Source organism: Myotis myotis, unplaced genomic scaffold (genome assembly GCF_014108235.1).
Source record: "Myotis myotis isolate mMyoMyo1 unplaced genomic scaffold, mMyoMyo1.p scaffold_m19_p_12, whole genome shotgun sequence".
In the NCBI taxonomy this organism is placed as follows: Eukaryota; Metazoa; Chordata; class Mammalia; order Chiroptera; family Vespertilionidae; genus Myotis; species Myotis myotis.
The window spans coordinates 13,905,180-13,929,013 of NW_023416316.1; the positions used below are offsets into that span (position 1 = coordinate 13,905,180).

Genomic DNA, 23,834 nt, shown 5'->3' on the forward strand with positions numbered 1-23,834 from the left:
ACCAGATGTTCTCCAGTGTCTCCTCCATCCCAATATGATATTCTCCAGTTCAGTGGACACAGAGATTCAGAGGTTAACCTCTCTGGGCCTGAGAGAAGTTGCCAGGGTTGGAAATGATATGTTAGATAATAACAGGACATGTGTATGCTGGAAGTTGTAATCAAAGAGCTCAAAGCCAAACAATCTGCATTTCTGCTTTTCTCCCCACCTGCGCCAGTGGGCCCCAGGAGTCTGGAAAAAGCAGGGATGGCAGAGAGGGTGTAAGCCTCTCTGAGGTTGGGCATCCTGCTTCAGTTATGGGAGAAAGTGGAACTGGGCTGAGTTTCCCAAGTCAGGAAGGGTGGCAGGGTATGACACAGGACATTGAGCAAAGGAGAGAGGGCCAAAGACTCAGCCTGTGTGGTGTCACTTGTGTGCTCAGGAGAGCTATTCAAGCCTCTCTATGCCTTGGCTTCCCCATCTCAAAACTGTATCTGGTAATGCCTACCTTGTGTGTGTATGTTGGGGGCAGGGGTAGGGAAGTGAGGAGGAAAGTTGGTAGCACCTGGGAAGCCTAGAGCATGGACCAGGTGTTCAAGAAATGGTTCCTCTAATTCCAAGTGTTGTACAAAGAGAAGGGTCAGGAGGAAGAGCCAGGCTGGGATTCCCCAGGCCCTCTGCTTCTCTGGCTGGTACTCAATGGAAAAACCAGGAACTCTGCTCTTGGCCTCTACTTTTCTGCTCTGATTCCCAGCTTGACAGTTAAGGATTTGGTACATTTTACCTCGTGTTAGAGGGAGATTTAACCCACCTGAACATGGAGCTGCTGCCAGCACCTATGCTGGGAATGGACATCTTGGTAACCTCATCCAGCCTCCTGTTGTGAGTCTCCTGACTTGGAGCCGCAGCGCAGCTGCAAGAGGCCTGGGAACCCACATTTGCACCAGGACTGTAGTCCTGCTCCATCCTAAATGGCTATCTCTCAAATGCATGTGACGTGCTTTGAGATAAATAAAATATTACACTTGTTTACATTACCTTGCATTCATCTTTCTAACTGTGGATTTGCTTAACCACCTAAAATAATATCTGCCTTCACACTAACCAGAACTTTTATTTATAGAGAACTCACAGTACCTGCCATTGTGCTGAGTACTTCTCTCACTGAGTCTTCCCAACAGCCCCATGAAGTCGCAGTTTTACAGAGAGGAAATTGAGCCTCTGACATGTTAAGTCACTTGCCTAAAGTTACGGACTAGTGTCAGGAGTTGGAACCCAGGCGGCCTGACTGCAAAGGCTCTGCTCCCAGTTTTAACTTAAGGACAGGGATGCACCTTGCCAGTTCTTGTTTCTTCGCTCTGAATGAAGTTGGGAATCATCCTTCGCATTTATTCCCTTCAGCGGGTCCAGCTGCTGCTCGCACCTTCCCTGCTTTTGTGAGTAGCGCATTTCAGCCGCGGAAGGCTTTGCCTGGGAAGTGGGACCTCGCGGGAGCTGAAATAAGCCTCAGCTGGTCCTAGTGGGACGTGGCACGCTGCCCATCCCTACTGAGCTCTCGGACTCCAGCCCAGCCCAGCCGCTCCTCCCCCCTCCAAGCTCCAGCAGCTGTCCCCTGAGTGCTCCGGCCTCAGTTTCCTCGCATCTAAGGCAGGGAGCTTGTTTCCTTCCTTGGACAAGCAGCGAGGGTTGGTAAAGAGACCGCAGGTTAGCCCCAAGGCAGTGTCGCCATTCTCCCGGCAGCCTAGGGGAGGGGCCGGCGCTCCTGCCCCCTCCCTCCCTACCCCGGCCGCCCAGCCCCGCCCCCAGGGCGGCTCCGGCCAGCGCCCTGCCCAGCCCGACCCACCGACCGCAGCGCTCTCGCCCGGCCCTCCCGGAACCAGCTGAGCACAGCTGGACCCAGCAGCAGCCGTCGCCAGCGCCGCAGCCCCAGGTAGGGGAAGGGGGCAGCTACGACCCGGGGCATCTGGGGATCTGGGCATCTGGAAATCTCGGTCATATGGGTCCTGTCCCCCCCCCCGCCCCCCCCTCCCCGGCCCCCATTCCGGTCTAGAGCTCCCCTCCCGGTCTGGCGCCTGGACCTCGGGCGGCGGGGGCAACGCTGGAAAAGGGCTTTCTCTCTCACGTAGCTTGTCTTGCAGAGGACCAAGGAGGTTTGGGTTGGGGGGCTAGGGCTGGGGAGGAGGGGATCGGGCCTCACCCACAGGCCCCCGCTGTGCTGCAAACATCGACCCCGCCCCCGCGGCTGGTGGAACTGGGCCCAGGGCTACCTCGGCACGGCACTCGGTGTACCTGACCAGGGCTTGCAGGTAATCGCTCGCCGGAGGTCTGGGCGGTGGCTCCGCTGGGGAGCCTGCTCCACGGATTCTTGACTCCAGGGTAATATAATGCCTTTGCTTGCTCGTCCTGGGTGATGAGGAGCCTCCCACCCCCTTCCTCGTTCTGGACCCAGCACTGTTAGAAAGTTTTCCTTGTACTTTTGAGAAATCTTCTTGCATTTGCTACCAGTAGGTGTGGTCTCCTCAGTTCTACAGTATTTCTTCCTTTCCCTGACTCACAGGCAAACTTCTTTCAAAATTGAGGATAGTGATTGGAATCTCCCTGTTCTCCCTGGGTCCCCAGACCACTGGGCCATGCCTAAGGGCAAGCCTGAGTCCTTGGAAGCTTTGGGACATCTTTTGTAGCCCCTCATCTGCCCAGACATCTACCCTTTATTCTGCCCTCACACCTTCCTCAGACAGAAGGCAGAGCTGCTGGGGGAGGTTCGGCTTTTGTTTGGCCTGGAGGACTTCTCAAAGACTTAGTCCTGCACATCCTGTTATCCCAGGACCACATTTCTGACCAGGACACCGCGACCTTTTCCTGCACTGTACTTGATAGCTTGCTGAAGTCTGACCCCAGCCCCATGCCATAGCTGAGAGAACTGAAGGGCCCTGAGAGTTTGTGACAGGCTCGAAGTCACATAGTCACATAGAGGAACGGGCAGGGCTGGGACCCAGTTCCAGTGGGCCCTTGGGTGACTCCCTCTAGCTGGTGGTACCTTAGACTCTTCTTTTTTTTAAAAATAGTTTTTGGTTTTTTAATCCTCACCGAGGATATGCTTAGAGAAGGAAGAGAGAGAGGGAAGGAGGGAAGAGAGGAGGGGAGGGGAGGGGAGGAGAGGGGAGGGGAGGGGAAGGGAGGAGAGAGAGAGAGAGAGGGAGAGAGAGAGAGAGAGAGAGAGAGAGAGAGAGAGAGAGAGAGAGAGAGAGAGACATCAATGTGAGATAGCAGCATTGATCAGTTGCCTTTGTAGCTCAGGTGTGTGCTCTGACCAAGAATCGAACCAGCAACCGTTTGGTGCACAGGATGACGCTCAACCAACTGAGCCACTCCCACTGGGTCTTAGACTCTTTTTTTGAGTTTCCATTCACTAAGGGACTGAGTACTTCCCCTCCACCCTTACACGCACTTGGGGGTGCTGGCTGGTGTTCTTTGGGGATGTTAAGAGGAAGAGGCTTGGAACAGAGGAGGAAGGGTAGGAGAGGAGACAGTGGGCATCCAGCTCCCTTGAGACTCCATTTTCCTTTCTGAGGCCTCACTATTTATAAATGCCAGGGAAATTGTAAACAGCCGGAGGAGCTTGAGTTGGCACTGGCCTGAGTTATACAGCAGCAAAGAAGGTTTCCCTGTGATTCAGGGAAAGAAACTTTACTCCAGAATTTTCCATAGTCTTTTTTATTACGGACTAATGTGAACTTGGAAAGCAGGCAGCTCCCTGGAGGGGAGGCTGCAGGGTTTGCCTCTCATGGCATTTCCTTCCTCCCTGCTTCCTTGATTCAGTTCTCTTGGGTCTAGTGCCTTGTCCTGCGAGGTACCAAGAATCCCTGAGGAGGACAAAGCTCTCTATCCTCAAGATACTTCCCATCTAGAGTGGTCGACACAGTCATGGGATACTGATAGTCTGTAAGAGGGGTGACTATGTCTGGGTGACCCAGGCCTTAGAAATGAGTAATAGTTTCCCAGAAGATAAAGAGATTGAGGGAAAAGACATTTTAAGAAACAGGAACAGCTTGTGCAAAGGCACTGAGGTTTTCTGAGCAATCCACTTTAGCTATAATGGAGAATGGGGGAAGGGTAGAGTGATGGGAGTTGAAACTAAATAAAGATGGAACTTGATTGTAAACTAAGGGTTTGGACTTCATTTTAAAGACAGAAAGGATTTTGGCTAAAACTCTCAATCTGGTGGCTGATGTAGGAGATGCATTGGAAGGGGCTAGATTGGGGGCAGGGAGACCCCAAGCCGGTGTCACATGGTCAAGTGAAAGAGAGTTCAGGTCTGAACCAGAGCAGTGGCCCTGGGATGGATCAGAGCAGCAGATTCTAAAAGCCCAGCTGAAGATCTCCAAACTTGCCATACATTTCATCTAAAAGCAGACAACAGGCTTATACCTACTGGATAAAGCTGCTAAGTTATTCTGAGTTTTGCTGTGTTGTTTTTTCTTCTTTTTAAAGCAATTATATATTGTTAAAGATTCAAACATGGAGAAGAGTATAGAGTGATTTTCATCTCTCCAACCCCCCTTTTCCCCCAGAGGTAGCTACTGTTAACAGCTGTGTGTGCACTTGTGCCAAACTATTACAAGCAAGAGCAGTTGACCGGCTGCCTTCACAACTTCTTGGCCCTCCAGTGTCAGTAGGTCACTTCCCCCTGCTCCATCTGTGTGGGTAGTTTGGGTCTTTCAGGAGAAATTGTCAAGTCATAGAGATGATTTATGCATGGTCTGTAGTCCTTGGCTGAGGCTTTGGTCTTTGATTTTCTTCAAGAAACTTTACAGCCTAAGCCTACAATCTCTGAGGGTGTAAATATTCTTATTTGAGACTGTAGGCCTGAGAGAAGTTAAAAGCACTGACTTGGGAGTGGAGCCATACTGTTCGTTCTTCTGAGTGACCTTGGGCAAGTCCTGGCTCTCTTTAAAATGGGGGGTGGAGCAATGGGGGGTGATGCATATTATATGCATCATAATCATATAAAGCTGACTTTTAGAATACCAATCGCTGGGACATTAATTACTTTGTTGATTCTTCACAACCATTCCTCTGAGGTCGATATTATTATCCCTCTTGGAGAGGTTAACTAACGTGCCTTGGGTTATGAGACTGTTGGGTGATGGTACCAGGACTCCAGAGGTCTGATGATAGAGCCAGAGATCTTAATCACTGCAGGCATTCTCCAGAAGGTTCCATCTCGTTCTTTCATGAGTACTGATGGGGGAGTTTTGTTGTGGCTGTGACAATGAAGATGAGTCGGCGTGCATGACTTGGGATGCTCAGTCCTGTAGCAGAGAGGCCTGGAGGGGCCTCCCAGGGCTGTTTGTAAACACTTTTCTGTACTATCTAGAGGACTCCAGCGGGGAGCTCACTTTTTCCTATATTTCAGACAACATAAGACTTGCCCAAGGTCACCTGTTGAGTTGGGAACCCAGCAAGGATCAGTCCCCTGTCCATTTACCATTTGAGCCCATGTTCTGGAAAGGTTTCTGGGAAAGCCAGGAAAAGTGGAAGCCCCTCCACCCCTGCCCCATGGTTATTCCCTGAGAAAATGCCTGCCGATGCAGGAAAAAGCAGGTCCCAGGAGTTACGCATTTTTGGGGGGAGGGAAAGAAAGAGACCAGTGTTTAGGCAGCTGGGGGATGTTAAGTAAAAATATCTCCTCTCTTTCAACTGAGTGAGCGTGTGTCATATTTCAGCCTGATGTGGTTTGTGAGTTTGGAGACCACAGACAGGCTGGGTTCCTGCTGCTCTCCGGCTTCCCCTCTCTTCCTCATTCTGCCATTTGCCTGGGACCACAGCAGCAACTTAAGGGCAGAGCAGAGAAAAGCGGTGAGCATGGTCCTGGTTTTGCCACTGACAAAGCGTGGGTGACTTGTGCTAATATGTGCCTTTCTCTGGGCCCCAGTGTTCACTCTGCACTAGTGGGGGTGGACAGGGTAATGTCAGGCTTTCTGGGTTCTGATGGCCTTGAGTCAGAGGGCTTTATGCTCAGTGCAGGAACATGGGACCTGCATCTCTGGGAGCACAAAGTGAGCCCACAGCAGTTGTCTGTGTTTAAGTTACTTGTGCCAGCGCCAGCTGGAGAGTTGGCCACTATTCATGAATTTGGTCTTTGTGGGCTGAATTTGTTGCCCCATTTTGCAGATAAGGAAGTTGAGGTCTGATTCATTTGTGTGTCCTATTCCCTGTTCTACAAGCAATAAGAATCATGGCCATCATATGTATGTAGCATGCTTACTGTGTGCGCTCACCTTTTGTCTATACTGTCTTGTTTAATGTTTTAACGGCCCTATGAAAGAGGTGATAATGACTCAGTTTTACAGATGAGGAAACTGAGGCGTGGCCTAGAGAGATGAAAAGACTAACTTTTTCTTCTTTGAGCCTCATAGGAGCCCTGAGGTTGTCATTATGGGCCCCATTTTACAGGTGAGGAAATTGAGGCCTGGAGATATGAGTTCTCTTGCCCGGGCCACATGGCCAGTTAGGTTCCTCCCCAGGCCCTCCATCCAACTCCTTCCTGCTTTGCTTTTTCTGCCTCAGAAGGAGCCCCTTGCTTTCAATGCTTGGACTAAGGGATAGCAGTTTTCTTCCTGGGCTGTAAAGCATCCCTGAAATTTTCTATTCCCAAAGGGACTCCAGAAACGGTTTGAGCCATGGTGTCTCTCAGGGAACTCTGATAAAGGGATCACACCAGTGGGAATGGATTTGTTGATACTGCTGTTGAGCAAACAGCCTTATATCTTTCCAGCCTCAACAAGGATATCATGTGGGACCAGTTTATTTGCCAAGCAAAGAAAATTTTTATGATATATGTAAGTTTTCAGGGTGGAGCCTGGCCCTTCATTTCCTTTCTTTTCTTTTTTTTTAAATTGTTTTATTGCTTAAAGTATTACAAAGGGTATTACATATGTCTCCTTTTTTCCCCCCGCCCTTGACAACCCCCTGGCCTCCCCTACCCCCCAGTGTCTTATGTCCATTGGTTATGCTTATATGCATGCATACAAGTCCTTCGGTTGATCTCTTACCCGCCCCCCATCTATCCCCCCTGCCCTCCCCGGCCTTCCCGCTGCAGTTTGACAGTCTGTTCGAGGCAGCTCTGCCTCTGTATCTATTTTTGTTCATAAGTTTGTGATGGTCTTTATTATCCATGAATGAGTGAGATCATGTGGTATTTTTCCTTCATTGACTGGCTTATTTCACTTAGCATAATGCTCTCCAGTTCCATCCATGCCGTTGCAAATGGTAAGAGTTCCTTCTTTTTTACAGCAGCATAGTATTCCATCGTGTAGATGTACCACAGTTTTCTAATCCATTCATCTACTGATGGGCACTTAGGCTGTTTCCAGATCTTCGCTATGGTGAATTGTGCTGCTATGAACATAGGGGTGCATATATCCTTTCTGATTGGTGTTTCTGGTTTCTCGGGATATATTCCTAGAAGTGGGATTACAGAGTCAAATGGGAGTTCCATTTGTAGTTTTTTGAGGAAACTCCATACTGTCTTCCATAGTGGCTGCACCAGTCTGCATTCCCACCAGCAGTGCACAAGTGTTCCTTTTTCCCCACATCCTCTCCAGCACTTGTCGTTTGTTGATTTGTTGATGATAGCCAGTCTGACAGGTGTGAGATGGTACCTCATTGTTGTTTTGATTTGCATCTCTCAGATGATTAGTGATTTTGAGCATGTTTTCATATGTCTCTTGGCTTTCTGAATGTCCTCTTTTGAAAGGTGTCTATTTAGGTCCTTTGCCCATTTTTTGATTGGATTGTTTATCTTCCTTTTGTTAAGTTGTATGAGTTCCCTATAAATTTTGGAGATTAGGCCCTTATCAGATATGACATTGGCAAATATGTTTTCCCACGCAGTGGGCTTTCTTGATGTTTTGTTGATGGTTTCTTTTGCTGTGCAGAAGCTTTTTATTTTGATGTAGTCCCATTTGTTCATTTTCTCTTTAGTTTCAAGTGCCCTAGGAGCTGTATCAGTGAAGAAATTGCTTTGGCATATGTCTGAGATTTTGTTGCCTTTGGATTCTTCTAGAATTTTTATGGTTTCCCATTGTATATTTAAGTCCTTTATCCATTTTGAGTTTATTTTTGTGTATGGTGTAAGTTGGTGGTCTAGTTTCATTTTCTTGCATGTATCCGTCCAATTTTCCCAACACCATTTATTGAAGAGACTATCTTGACTCCATTGTATGTTCTTGCCTCCTTTGTCAAATATTAATTGAGCATATTGGTTCGGGCCAATTTCTGGGCCATTTCCTTTCTATAGCGACTATGGCTGGGCTGGGCCCTTGGTAGATACTGAGTAAATACTAGTTAATTTTTTGGGGAGTAGCAAAGTGCTGTGGGTGGAATACACATGGAATATGGGGCGCTTTTTTCTCCCCTCCTCCAAGAACCTTTTTTTCTTTTTCTAATTATAGCAAATGTTGATGATAGGAAATTTGGAAAATAAAAAAGTATAAAAAATAAGAACTGTCTATAATTCTGCCAACCAGAGATAATCACTGCTAACATTTGAGCGCGTTTCCTTCCTGATGTTTTCAGTACTTTTTTTTTTTTTTACTCTCACATAATTGTGGTCATACCACATTTATAATTTCCTATTCTGACTTTTTGTTTCAACAGTATAACATAAATATTTTCTCATGTTTTTCAGGACTCTAAATTTAATATTTGTTGTTATTGTTGTTAATCCTCACCGAGGATATTTTTCCATTGATTTTTAGAGAGAGTGGAAGAGAGGGGGAGAAAGAGATAGAGAGAAACACCCATGTGAGAGAGACACATTGATTGGTTGCCTTCCGCATATGCCCGACCAGGGCCGGGGTTGAGCCTGCAACCAAGGTACGTGACCTTGACTGGAATCGAACCCGGGACTCTTTAGTCAGCAACCTGATGCTCTATCCACTGAGCCAAACTGGTTAGGGCTCTAAGTTTAATTTTTAAAGGATTTTTAAAAGTATACTATATATAAGTAGATAAATGCATGTCTATTGCTATTTTAAATCTTTTGTTCCAATAGTCCGGGGATTAAAGAAGTGAAATTATGCATTTTATTTGTAAAAAAAATCAGGTTTTACCTTTTTATTATGAAAATATGTGCTGATCTGATTTAATCACTCTATAATTATATTTAAGGAGTGAATATACTATGGTTCACTTAACTGACCCTCTATCATTAGGCATTTAGCCTGTTTATAAACAGTGCTGCGATGAACATACTAGTGCTTACATTATTCTTTTTTTTTATTATTTCTTAGGAGGGTACCCAAGAATTGGAGTTTCTGGGTCAAAAATGACGTACTTTACAGGTTTTGCTACATTTTGCCAAATTGCTGCCCAGAAAGGTTGCAGCCTTTGTGGGAGCCTTGGAAGCTGGTTATCAAAATTCTAGCTCAGGGACCATTTATGGAAATACTATATCATACTTCATTCATTCATTTAGTAAATACATTTGCACAGTTCAGCATCAGTAAAATATAACGGTTAAGATCCAAGCTGAAGAGGTAGAGAGACGCTGGTTCTCATTCTAGTTTCTGCTTGGCACTTGCCGTAAGACCTTGAGCTTAAGCCAGGTCACTGCTCTACCTCTATACTTAGAACGGAAGGGCTTGACTTTGTGTCTCCCTGACTTTGTTGTGACTGTGGTGACCCTCAGCTGAAGACCAATCTCCTGACTCCCTTCTCTCCTCAACACAGTTTCCAGACTCCAGCTTTTAGAGTTTGGACCTTGGAAATCGCCTGACCCCAACCCTTTACTTCATGACTGGGAACAAGTGAGTTTCCTGAAGCACACAGCAAAAACCTAACCAGTTTCCCTCCACTTTGCACAGGAAGAGTCTTAAATCCCTGTTCGGGGCTCAGACAAGACCACAGTTATCTCTCTCTCTCTCTCTCTCTCTCTCTCTCTCTCTCTCTCTCTCTCTCTCTTTTAAGATAGTGATCTTTTTAAAAAAAAATATGTATTTTTATTGATTTCAGAGAGGAAGGGAGAGGAATAGAGAAATAGAAACATCAACGATGAGAGAGAATCATTGATTGGCTGCTTCCTGCCCACTGGGGACCAAGCCCTTCAGTCTCCAGACCGTCACTCTATCCACTGAGCCAAACCAGCTACGGCCCCCAGATCTCTTAATGTCCTATCTTTGAGGCTCTTCCTACCCATTGTATGTGCCTCCCTCTTTTCTTCCCACACTGAGTCAAACTATTTGGTCCACAGCTATGAGTTTCTAGAATCTGAACAGCCCTTGAAATATTTTGCTGCCTAATATCGCAGCAAAGTTGGGCCAGCTCTTCTCTAAGAGAGTGTGACTCAATAGGAAGCCATCTGAGGGGGGAGAATTATAGCTGTAGGACCTGGCATTTGGCTTAAACATTTCCACCTGAAGTTTTTATATTTAAGACTATAAACACCAATTTCAACCTATAGATTGCAAACTATAGCCCTGGGGAGTCCCTAGATTGTTTTTGCATGCCTCTGAGCTAAGTGGTTTTTACATTTTCAAAAGGTTGTTAAAAAACACACACAAAATAAAAACCCAAACCAGGAAAAATATGCAAAAGAGAAGGCATGGGACCTGCAAAGCCTAAAATATTTACTGCCTGACCCTTTACAGTAAAAGTTTGCTATCCCCTGATCTAGAGTAATCACAGCTTTATGTTTTTCTCTAGTAAGCAAGAGGCCTGGCCTCATCTCTTAAAATTTAGTGAGACCGAGATGTAGGGCAGGCAGCCTGACTTGGTAGGAACTTTTGCCCAGACCTTAGCTGAGTGACTGTCAGCACATAATTTCACTTCTCTGAGCTTTGTCTGTCCTTCACAACATGGGGACAATGATACCTGCCTGGCAGAGTTATTGTGAGGATGAGAGATGATGTATGTTAGAGTTTAGCACTTGGCAAGTGATCAGAAAATCTTAACTGTTCTCATTGGGTGGCCCTTTGAACCCTTCTGGCGTTATTGGTCAGATACCATGTTTCTCCCACTAAATCTGAAGGTTCTCCCAGTGAGCTGGGAGCAGTCTTTTAGGAGAAAAACACATCTGCTTCAGTTGCCCCTAACCCACACCCCAGGGCAGAAAGCTCCTCTGCAGTCACCTTCTATTCTAGGGGTGGGCAAACTTTTTGACTTGAGGGCCACAATGGGTTCTTAAACTGGACCGGAGGGCCGGAACAAAAGCATGGATGGAGTGTTTGTGTGAACTAATATAAATTCAAAGTAAACATCATTACATAAAAGGGTACGGTCTTTTTTTTTCTAGTTTTATTCATTTCAAATGGGCTGGATTCGGCCCACGGGCTGTAGTTTGCCCACGGCTGTTCTAGACAGATGGGGTTCCTGGTAGCTTGCATACTTTCACTAATGGGGAGCTCTCTACCTGAAGACCAGCCTTTGCACTGGTGGGCAGCTCTGACTGTTAGAAAGCGCCTCCTCTCCCTGTGCTCTAAGATGTAATTCAGCAAACAGGCACCTAGCAAGCCTGGGCTGGGATCTGAATGCCGGAAGGAGTGTCTGGAGTGTGTGGGCGATGTACTAGAGTCAGCGGTTTGTGGACCTTGTTTTTAAGTTGCTGCAGCTTTAAGTCTAAAATGGAAAACAGACCAACTTGTAGTTAGCTGGGACTAATTCTAATTCTAAACCCAGCCAATTTTAAAACTCTGGGGCTCCCTGCACCCACATCCTAGAAAAGAGTGCAATGCTCTTTCAGCCTATAGATGGCAGCACCTGCACTCTTAACCAGCTCTATGTGAAGGTGTGCATGAGTGTGTTTACACATGTGTGCACACGTGATTCACTAGTTTCTTCCTTTAGTGAATCTTGCGCTGTTGTGGCCCCAGCCCTAGGCTAGGTGTTGGGATACAAGGGAGCAGATCTTAGTCTAATGGGGGAGGCTGACTTGGAAACAGACCACAATACAGTGTGACTGGGAAGACAAGAGGCCTGTGGGATCTCAGATGAGCTCAGCCTAAGGGGAAGGGGAGTCCAAGAAGATTTCCGGGAGGAAAGCTGGGCTTGATCAAAGTGGAAGAAAAAAAGAAGAACAGGGATGAAAGAGTTCCGAAACGGGAAGCAGTCTGTGCGAAGATTAGACGAGGACTTAAGGAACAGAGTGCAGCTGTTTGGCTGGAGCTTGGAGGGGTGTGTATGTGTGCGTGTGTGTGTGTGTGTGTGTGTGTGTGTGTGTGTGTGTAGGGGTGGTGGGGAGATGGGAACTGGTGAGAGTTGAGGCTCCAGCGGCTATGAGGGGGTGGGGGCAAGATCACAAATGATGTCGAAAAGTGTGTTAAGGATCTTGGACTTTATCTGGGGGCCATAGGAAGCCATGGTGGAATCTGAGCCAAGGAGTGACATGGTCTGGGCTTGCTCTGAGGAGACTGCACTTAGGGAATGAGAGAGGAAGTGGAAGGACCAGTTAGGAAGCATTGCAGTCATCCAGGTGAGAGGTGATGGTACTTGGACCAAGATGTTGGCAGTGGGAGGGTGGGGGAGAAGAGGATGCAAGGACTCAATGGTGTTGGAGGCAAGAGTGACAGAGAAGGGGAGGTTGAGAAGAGTGGTGCCCTGGCATCTGGCCTGGTGTGGGTGGTGGGTGGTGGTGCTGCTGCTGAGATGGGGAACACCGGGGGAGGAGCCGGATGCACTTGAGAACAAATGTAGCACCGCCAGTGAGGATGAAGTGTGATTTGGAGGTTTGTAGAAAAGATCGGAGCCGGATTTGAAAGTCTCATTCTCTCACAGAGTTAACAGAAGATGAAAGGTCATTAGTCATTGGCAGGAACAACAAAACCCAGCTCTGCTTTGATCTGTCCTCCATGGAAGGCCCACAGAGGTAGCATTTAACACCAGCCTCCTTCCAGATCCCCTGCTGTGCACCTGTGCCACTCACAATGCAGAAACCCACCAGGAATGTCTGGGCCATTTAATGTCAGCTGAGAACAGGGCCCTTTTGTGTCTGAATCCCAGGAGCCTGTAGGGCCTTGCTCCGTTTGGGAACCTGGACTCTCTCTTTGGCTTGGAGAAGCTGGTTTGGGCAGAGAGTTTCTCCCGCGTAGGCAGGAGCCAGTTTACTTAGCTGTCCCTGGATGCAGATGACTGGGACTGTGGGGAGTGAGGTTGTCCCTGAAAGGTATGTATGTGTTCTTGGGGGTAGAAGGAGGGACTGGAAGGCTGGGCTGCACAGCCCTAGGACCCACATAGTCTGGCCCTTCATTCAGTCACCTAGCATATAGCCAGTGGTCTGCAGTTTGCCAGGCCATGTGCCAGGGCCGAAGCTTCAGAGGCAAAGCAGTCTGATGGAGCTCACAGTCTGATGGCACAGAAAGACCTGTCACCAGGTACTGATAATACAGTCTTGCAAGAATAGAATGATACTTAGCCACACAGGTGGGATTATGGCATGTAAGCAACTTGGGTCCCTGAATACACAAGTACAGGATGAGAAAGATACACGTTCTAGAAAAAGACTTAGGATTTAATTAATAATCAGAGTAAATATATGCACTGTTCAAAACCCTTGACATATTTTATCTCATTTAATCCTTATAATGACTCTGTGTGTGGGGGGGAGGGGGGTTCTAACATAATCCATTTTTTACAGAGAAGGAAACTGAGACTCAGAGAGGTGCAGTAACTTGGTCATGTTACATAGTTAGTTAACTGGAGGACGACCATTGTGTCTACCTCCAGAATCCTCAGCCACTGCTCTGAAGTTGATTGTAAGGGTTATAAGCTGAATTCATTCATGCAATGGGATTACCTTAAATGCTAATGGGACTTTAGGCTGGATTAATAGAGGCATGATATCTGGAATGATAGAGGTGGGAGTTCTGCTTGCTTGCTGTGGATAGAACTCATTAGAATGTCTAATTCTGGGTCTATTATTATTATTATTATTATTATTATTATTATTATTTCAGGAGAGGCAGGATTCATTTGGAGTAGGTCAGGGAAAGGGTAAGGGAACAGGACACCCTGGTCTCAGGAAAAGCTGGAGGAAAGGGACTATACAACTTGTAGAAGACTGAGGGCTCAGGACCACTGTTTTCAAGTCTCCAAAGAGCCTTTGGGAAACAGGATGACAGACCTGTCCTGGGTCACTACAGAGAGAGATTTTAGCACATCCTAATGACAATTTTTTTAACCAGCCAAACTCTCCAATAGTAGGTCTTGAAGCCTTGGCAGAAAGTGAGTGCCCCACAGTTGGAGGTGTGCAAATAGGGGCTGTGTGACCCTGGTAGTGGGGCTGGAGAGAAGTGGACACTTTTGATTTGACCAGATGACCTTGAGCCCTTGACACTGAGAGTCTTGGTTCTTTATTTACAGGTGGTGCTGATACCTGCTCGTGCAGCTTCTGCCGTGGTCCCAGCACCTGTCCCTGGAACACCCCCTTTCACCTTCTGAGCCCTGCAAGGTAGGTAGAGCTTGCGAACCCCGAGTCCTCCTAAACTCGGGAAGTCTGAAGAGGACAGTGGAAGCAGCGCCAGTTGCCATAGTGGATTCAAAGGTAGTTTCTGAGGCGTTTCTAGTTAAACTCAGAGTACATTTCTGCCCGTTACCTCATTTGCTTCTCATCTGCCCATGACAGGGAGGCCGGGCAAGGGTGATCCTGTGAGAAAGAGGCAAGGACTGACTAGCCTGGGTGCCAGGGTGCCTGGGCCTCCACCTGGCTGTGCTGCTTGCTGGCTGTGTTACTGTAGGACAGTTGCTTTCCCTATCAAGGCGTCTGTTGGCTCTTTTGTAAGAGGGTGGATTTCCCCGAGGAAAAAGGAGATGCACAGATTCTCCACAGGAGGTGGGAGAATCTGGGGTGTGGCTGCCAAGTTTCTGCTTGTTGACTGGAGGAGGAGAACCTGAGGAGTGTGAGTCATGGGGAAGGGGATGAGTCAGCGCCACCTGGGGACGGCTGGCAGGGCTGGCAGGGTGGGGCCACCTGGCTATCAAATTCCCAGGTGACCCGCTGAAGTAGGCTCAGATCCAAGGGGTGGGGTGCCGAGTCCTGGGCTTTTTCTGCCTCTTCCCCAGAAGCAGGAGACCCTGGTTACTTCCCAGCTTGGGCCTCGGTTTCTCTGCCTAAAAAACTGGGTGTGTGGATCTCCCTTGCACCCACCTTGCAAGTTGTCGTGAAGACTGCACAAGCTCGTAGATGCGGAAGGGCTTTGTGAGCTGTGAAACGGGAAGGATCGCTGCTAGGGAACTAACCCAGCGTTTAACGCTGGAAAGGAAGTGAATTTCTAACAGCAAGGATATGGAGAGCCTGGAAAACACCCTCCAGCTCATGACGTCATCCTTGGTTCCAAAATGAGAAGGGGCCGAATGCCTACAGGCTTATTCATTGGTGGCCCAGCTGGCTTCAGGGGGTGATAGTGACCACAGACAGAGCTGTTCCTCTTTCCCAGAGCTGAGATGAATGGGCCTTCTGATGGTCTTCAGAATGCTTTGTCCTCAAAGCCAGGATTCCTAGAAGGCCCGCCAGGCCCAGAGAGGGGACTTGTCCCACTTCAGCCGAAGCCTGTTGTTCTGCTGAGCAAGGAGCAGCCCTGATGCTGCCCAGAGTGGAGGGATGGGGCCAGTCTTGGTTCTGAAGCTCCAGCTTTTGGGACTGAGCCCTGACCACTCCAGCTCCTAAAGCCGAATTGCCTTTAACTACTCTGTCACCAAAGGGTATTACTCTCTGTTCATGCTGTTGGTGACAATGACACAGACCTGTCTTCTGCTTTCCCCATTTGTGCAGACCCTGCAGGGCGAGGCTGGCTCAGGCCCAGATGAGTACCTGTTAACTAAGCTTGGCTGGCTCAGCCCCTACACTGTGCCCACCTCATGCCCACTTCTGCTGAACTTGAGTTCAGCTCCTGCTTGTCCAAATCCCGTAGTATTTCCTCAGATCTCCATGTACCACCTCCTTGGAGCAGTTGAGAACATTCACGAAGTTCTCTCCCCTCTTTGCTTCTGGGAGACTGCACCATCCAGTTTATCTCCATTTCCCCGACCTTCTTTGGACCCTGCTTTTCTGCCTTTAATGTTCACCAGGATTCTGACCATCATCTTGTCTTGAGTTACATTGTAGGTTCACTCATTCATTCACTTACTCATTCGTGGGTGCATTCATTTAACAGATATTGAGGCCTTGAACTGGGTGTTGGAGAGCAAGGTTTTCCCGTCCCTCTTGGTCTTGTAGTCCTGGGTCTTACAGTACGTCATTACACACATAACAAATTTATTTCTTCAGCCATAAAGGAGACAACCAGGGTTATGAGCGCATATGGAATTGGGTGGGTGTGATGGAATTCTATCTGGACAGATGAGGGAGGCTTCCCTGAAAAGCCCAGACCTAAAGAGGGAATAGAGGGTGCTGTGTGAGCAGGGAAGGGAGCACCCAGGCAGCGGGAACAGTATGCCGAGGCTCTGAGACAGAAGGTCCCATGTGGAGTTGTTGGGGATCTGAAGGAAGGGAGCATGGTAGGACAAGGGCCTAGAGACCAGATAGCACCTTAGTTATGCAAGCCCTTGGGGGCCTTGGTTAGAGTTTCGATTTTATCCTAAGCTGCTGGGGAACTACTGGAAATTTTAAAGTAAGGGAGAGATTTGCCCAAATTTCATTATTAGAACCCTGGAAAGAGATAGACCCTCCCACACTGATAAACCCCAAAGGTGTAATGTTTGGTCCTTCCACACTGTGGCGTCCTGACGCTGTGCCTCAAATGAGGCTTGGTCTTGGGCAATCCTGGCAAATGTGCTCTTTCCAGCATTCTCTGGGCTCCTTGCATTTTTTTCATTGCTGAGCTTCTGAGTGGAGAGGGGCGATGAATCAGACCTGCCCCGCCCTTGAAGATCCAGAATTGTGGTGGCTGAGCCTGGAGTCCTTGTGATAAGTCTCAGAGGAGCCAGGGAGACCTTTTCCTCTTGAGTCAAGCACTGGCTAAGGGCGCGTCGGGCTTTCAGGCAGAGTCACACGTGCAAAGGTTTGGCCACTTGGAGCCACTGTGCTTGGGGACTAGTGAGCAGTGCTGCAGCAGCAGGAGTGTGGGGTTGATGTGGGGAGTGGCAGGAGATAACGGGGAGGGCAGGGCTAGGAGAGGCATTGAATGCCAGGTCTCGATCCTCTGGGCGCCAGGAAGCCAAGGACACATTTTCAGCTGGGAGTGGCTTGATTGACAGGATTTGAGCAGGGAGGGAGGATCAGAGGGGTTAACGCTGTAAGCTGGTTGGAAAGAATATCACTAGGTGAAACCTTCTTTGTCAGTCCCACTCACCTATACACAAACACAGTAAAACACTCAATCCCTTTCTGTCCCCAGCCCTTGTTGGGTTGTTTCCCCATTGGCTAAATCATGGGAGCGGCCCCGTGTTGTTTTACTGAGCACTGGGGTTTGGTTATATACTGGGCTCCAGAAGCAAACAGGGTGAACCTGAAGCATCACTCTGGCTTGACTTGCTCTGTGCCCCTTGACATGTCTCTTAACCCCTCTCAGCCTCAGTTTCCTCATCTGTGAAATGGGGGTGACCACAGGGTCATTGAGGATTGAGTGATGGGGAATTCAAGTTCTAAGCATATGCCTGATGCATAGGGATGGCTGTTTAGCTTTATTTCCCTGTTGATTGCTAACGGTCCAGACCATGTCGTAATCTGCTCTTTGGGGAGTCTTCTCTGCAGCCATAAATCTGTAATCTGAATTGAGAACAGGGTGTTCCCTGCAGCCCTGAAGGAGGCCTCTAATGGGACTCTGAAGGGTTTGGAAATGCCTTTACATTTCCCCTACTGGGTCTGGCCCGGCTGGTCTCAGAGGGCTGGATGAGATCTTATTTGTCTCTTTAGCTGTAGCTCTCAGCACAAGGCTGGCCTATCATGGTTCTCATCAACACTAAACAAAACAGTTTTAAATTTAAAAAAGTCATAGACTTTGGGCATCATCTTGCTGGCACCTTCATCTCATGGCTGGACCCAGAGAAGGACAGTGACTCATCCACGGTCAGCCAGCCCTTTTGTGGCAGGGATTGGACCTGTTCATTTCTCCTGGCTCCGATCTGTATTGCAATTCTACTTTTTTAAATGCTAATAATTAAAATTTCAAGTCAGCTGGGGAAGGGGTAACAATGGAGTGGGCATTTTGGGTTTAGGGGCTCCTCCAAGACCAGTGGTTCTCAACCTTCCTAATGCCGCGACCCTTTAATACAGTTCCTCATGTTGTGGTGGCCCCCAATTTCATTGTTACAAATTGAACATAATTAAAGCATAGTGATTAATCACAAAAACAATATGTAATTATATATGTGTTTTCCGATGGTCTTAGGCGACCCCTGTGAAAGGGTCGTTCGACCCCCAAAGGGGTCGCGACCCACAGGTTGAGAACTGCTGCCCTAGACCATTCCAGAGAGCATCCTGACTACAAAGGCCTTAAGGATATCATCCAACCTCCTTAGTTTACATTTTGGGAAACCGGGGCCCAGAGAGAGGTAGTGGTTTGCTCTGGGTCCCCAGATAGTGGGACGCAGAGAAGCAGTCACAAGGTCCACTTTCAGTAATAAGCAGTAGGTGGGCGGCTCTTGCCCCAGCCCACTGCCTCATGTTGAAATGTAAAAGTGGAGTGTGAACAATGGTTTCCTGAGGAAGTCTTGGTTTTTAATTGTGTCAAGGAGAAGGACATTTCCGGAGTTGTGTGTGCCCATGTGATGTCTGTGGAGTTGGGCCTCGCAAAGCTATTTCAGACTAAAGCCACAGGCTCCTATTTATAGGCCGATGTGATTAGGTTGATGTGGTCAGGAGAGGCCTGCCTGCCCTCGGCCCAGCCCAGCTATGGACGGGGAAGAGGCCCTTGGGGGCAGTTCTGACCCATGGGTGAGTAGTGAAGGATCTGGGGTGGTCCCTGAAGCCTGCTCGGAGGTGGGGCTCCAGGGAGGCCTCAGGGGAAGTCCCAGTCCTGACTCCCAGTTCAGCTGCCTGCAGCAGGCCCTCTGCAGAGATGAAACCAGTTCCCATCCTGTTCTCTCCCTGTTTAAAAATCCTCCCTGAGATCAGTTCAGGACTCCTAGTAGTCAGGCCTTCCTCACCCACACGCCCAGGTCTCCACCCTTCAGTGTTTGTATTTCCAGTGTGAGCCACATCTCTGAGCCTTTGCTGTTCTCCCCACCGGACTTGCCTGTTCCCAGTTTCCCAAAAACAAACCTTCGCTCATTCTTTGAGGCTCTGCTCAAATGCTCCTCCTTTGTGGCTTGTCAGGTCCTGGGTGCTCCCTGCTTGTATCACCTGAGTGATTACCTGAGTTCACGTGTGCTGTCCACTGGGCCAGGAAGTCCTGAGGCAGGACCCGACTCAGAGGAAGAAAAGGAGCAAGGCATTTGTGGCTGAGCACCTCCTGTGGTCATTCACTTGACATGTTTAATGAAATGCAATCTGTATGCCACTCTGCGCAGCACATGTGTTTCGAAGTTGTGTAGGCATGGAAGTAAGACTTCAAGGTCAGATAGTCCTAATTCATACTTTGCCCTGCACTTCCTAATAGTCATCCTTGGTCTGAACCTTTAGAGCAGTGGTTCTCAACCTTCCTCATGCCGCGACCCTTTAATACAGTTCCTCATGTTGTGGTGACCCCCAACCATAAAATTATTTGCGTTGCTACTTCATAACTGTAATTTTGCTACTGTTATGAATCCTAATGTAAATATCTGATATGCAGGATGTATTTTCATAGTTACAAATTGAACATAATTAAAGCATAGTGATTAATCACAAAAACAATATGTAATTATATATGTGTTTTCCGATGTTCTTAGGCGACCCCTGTGAAAGGATCATTCGACCCCCAAAGGGGTTGCGACCCACAGGTTGACAACCGCTGCTTTAGAGCTTCAGTTTTCCCATCTGTAAAATGGGAATGATGCTACCTATGGATTATGGGGAAGCATTGTCAACAAGACAAAGCTTATAAGTACTTATGTTCCCTGGTCCATAATGAGCTTCTATGTGCAATATAGGTATCATTTACAGGTGGGGAAACTAAGGCTCAGTACAGGGAAGCACTGTCTCTAAGGCCCCACACAAGTCAGTGCCAAGAGGAGAGACCAGGTCTTGGTCCTAGCCTCCAGCTCCACCCTGTGTTCTCCTCTCCTCCCTCTCTTAGCCCCTTGGGCCTATTTTGTTCCCCAGATCAGGGAAAGCTTTGTTTGGGGATTGTTTTTCCTAAGAAGTTTCCTCTGTGGTGCCACTGGTTGACTCAGCCCTGAGTCACCCAAGGAGGCTAAGGGCCAGGATGGAGTGGGGGAGAGAAAAGGAGGGGAAGGAGAGGAAGGACAAAGAGGGGTCCCAGTTCCAGCCCTGGCTCTCCCATTGCTTGGCCTCAGTTTCTGTGTGAAAGGAGATGTTGGGCTTTGGGAAGTGGTTTCCAGTCCAGGCTGAGCCTCAGAATCCCAGATTTCCTGGCCCCCACCCTGACCTACCCTCAGAGGCTGGGTGTGGGGCCTGGGAATCTAGGTTTTCTGGAACTCCCCGCGTGATTCTGCTGCACACCTGATCTGCAGAGGTGTTTGGGCACCCAGCTGCTCAAGGCCACCCCCGCCTGGGCCTCAGAGTGGTTGCCAGCCTCTGCTGACTGTCTCCACTAACTCACAGAGCCACACCTCACTGGAGGCTTTGTCAGAGTGGTGCATGGGAAGTGCACGGGCTTTTTTCTTTTTTAAAACAGCTTTATTGAAGTGTAATTTACATGAATTGGTGAAGTAAACTTATGTATAATTTATGTAGGTATATTTCACCCAGTTTAATTAATTCAGTGATATTTAATAAATTCACAAAGTTGTGCCTCCACTTCCACAATTCAGTTTGAGAACATTTCTACCACCCCTAGAAGAAGCTGTGCCTATTTGCTGACAATCTCCACACCCACCCCAGAGCCCGTCACCAGTCTGTCCTGTCTTTCTGAATGCCCTGTGTGCACCTCCCAGCTTCCCCTTTCTGGCTGTGTGACCTCGTGCAGAGTATTGCCCTTCTCTGAGCCCTGGATTTCTCCTTAGTAGGAGAGGGAAAACTATTCTCCTTAAAGCTTATTGTTTGAATTTCACTGGTGTGGTAGAGTGTGTGATGTATGGCAGGAGCTGGGGAGTGGGAGCCTGGCATGCAGTACCTGGACATAGTACAGGTGCCAGAACACCGCACTAGCAAACATTTTACAGACTCATGCTGTGCCAAGCACCGGGCTAAGCGCCTTAAATGCACTATCTCTTTTAATTCCCATAACAGCACTTATTAGATGAGTGCCAATGTCATTTTTATTTTATACCTGGAGAAACTGAGGCATTGAGAAGGGAGGTAACTTTTCCCAGCTTGCATAGGTAATGGTGGGTAGGGGTGGGAATCTATCTCCAGGCTTGCCTTCCTTAACCGTCACCTGAAGATGGGAATCATGGCTTGAGAAATACCATTCGTGGGCCCAGGACAAGGTTCAGGGCACACACTTTCGAGGGATAGGACCTGATACAGTGGACACGGGATTTGAAAGATGGCATGTAGTACAGAGTGCATCATGTACTAGAAGTGATATGGTGCATGGAGCATGATCCAAGGAATAAGTGACATGGGACACAGGACATGGAACATGCATCAGGGTAGTCATGCACACAAGGTATGAATAACCCAGGGCCTGGTATGGGGCACAGAGAGCATGGCGTATGTGATGATGGGCAGGGTACATGGGGACATGGTACCCAGGGTATAGCGCTTGAGCTTCGACAATGGGCACAAAGAGCCCCTTTTCATGTCAGTGCCTGGGGCCCCAGCATGCAGTGGCAGGATCCAATTTTCTCCTCTCACAAACACCCATCTATGTTTTTCCTCCTCCTCCTCCCTGACTCTGGATGCCAAAGAGTGTGTGTCTCCCAGAGGACTGGGCCCCAGAGTACATCCCACCACCCCACCAGCTGAGACAGAGCTCCAGGCTTGGGGCCAAGTGCATGGCTGAGGAAGAACCTGCCAGGCCCCCAGATCCTTGTCTTTCAGAGGCAGCTGTGAGCGCTAGGGCCAGCGCTGGCCTGGCCCGAGCCCGGTAATTTTCCTGTAAACCATCCTCCCTCCTCTCCCCTCGCTGGCTGCTGCTGCTGGCTGTGAACGCTGCATTCCAGTGCTTAGGAGAAAAAGCTTAGTGGAGAGAGCCAGCAATGCCCCTGGGGTTGCTGGGGTGGAGGTGCAGGGGGGAGGCAGTGGGGATTAAGGTGGAGGGAGGAGGCAGTGTTTAGCAGGCTGGTGGTTCCTGAGCCTTCCTGGCACTCACTCCTTTATTTTGTCTCATCTCTACAAGTGCCCCCAATGGGACTGAGGCTCAGAGAGACCAAGAGCTTGCCCATGGTCACATACAGTCAGAGGCAGATGGAGTCTAGACCCTAGCTCTCCTGGAGGCAGGAAATTGAGGGTGTATAGAGGCAAGGTTAGGTGGAACGGAGGCTGTTGATGGGGGATCAGCAGGTGATGGGGCTACAAGATGCTGAGGAGTCCTGTCTGCTTTCTGTATGCACTGGGGACTGTGGAAAGGTCTTGTGTAGGAAATAGTACAATCTCTAGGGATAATGGGAGAGTCGGAGGCAGTGAGAAAGCTGGTGCAGTGGGACCAGAGGAAAGGTGGGGACCCAGAAACAGGATAGTGGCTGGGTTGTGGGGTGGGAAGCGAATGTGAAACGGGGGGTGTGTGGGGTTGAGCATCGCGGCTCTGGCCTCAGCCCTTATGTGCAGTCCTGGTGGGCTGACTCTGGTTAGGCCCTGCCTCTAAGAGTGTTCCAGCAGGTTCTGGAAGCCCCCAGAGGGTCAGGCACTTGGACACCCAGAGGAGAATGCTGGTAACTGGTGCCTGCATGGAGGTGAAGTGGAAGCACACCTGGGGAGAGAAGACCACACGTTTTGGAGTCCTACTGTGTGCCAGGCTTGTCTTGTGTGCCGGATCGTTTACTTCGTCCATCTGGATGTGATTGTCCTCTGATCTTGGAAAGGAACAAAAGCATTCCAGTGCCATACTTCTGTTTATATTTAAGAGGGGAGAGTACTTTAAAATCCTACTAAAAGGAAAAGGATTAGTAACAATAACAAATATCTTTGAAACTCTGGAAATTCTACTGCAGTTAAGAATTTGAGAGCAATTACAAAGAATCTCTAATCATGCTATAACAGTTGGAGTTTTCCCATAACTGATTTTTACTAGTATCCAGGGCTGGCAAACCTGTGACATAGTCTCATCATTCTTTATCCAAGGACACAGGCTCAGAGAGGTTGAGTCACTTGCCCAGGGTCATCCAGGTAGTGGGTGGCAGGGCTGGGTTCAGATGGTGACTCCAAAACCTTTGTTCTTTTGGTTGCGAGTAGACTGGAGGAGAGGATAGGGTGTCATCTGGAGAGACTTGAGGAGGGGATGGGAGGCAAGGCAGGCTCCTTAGATGCTGGTTTGAGGTTCTCTTCTGAGATGCCTTCCCATCCCTGACACCAACCACTACCCTGGGCTCTGGGCCTTGGCTGGGACCCTCCAGCCTTCCCCAGCTTTGGATACGGGAACACAGAGGTAGAGGTCAGGGGTGGGTATGAGGGGTGTGACCTGTATGTGTGCACAGCCTAGGGGCTTACCTTTGGATGTTATGGTTGTTGAGAGCCTGCTGTGTGCCAAGCACGGTGCCCAGGGCTCCCAGGCACCCCACAGGGTAGGAATCATCGCCCCATTTTACAGAAAGGAAATTGAAACTCTGCAGAAAGGCTGTTTGCCAAGTCCCGCATCCCCCATCCTAGGTAGGGATTTGGGCTCTATCCAAATTCATCCAGACATTCCCTGTATTCTCTTGGCTGGAAGGTGAGGCAC

General features: G+C 48.6%; 1 protein-coding gene across 1 annotated transcript in view; it reads left to right on the forward strand.

The window, feature by feature from the left end:
* The first annotated feature begins 1,882 nt into the window (after nucleotides 1–1,882).
* Nucleotides 1,883–23,834, forward strand: part of GSN (gelsolin) — a 51,403-nt gene continuing 29,451 nt past the window's right edge. Inside the window, exons 1-2 of the mRNA XM_036329892.1 lie at nucleotides 1,883–1,909; nucleotides 14,338–14,425. The gene's annotated coding sequence lies outside the window, so the exon portion shown is untranslated. The remainder of the gene's footprint in view (nucleotides 1,910–14,337; nucleotides 14,426–23,834) is intronic.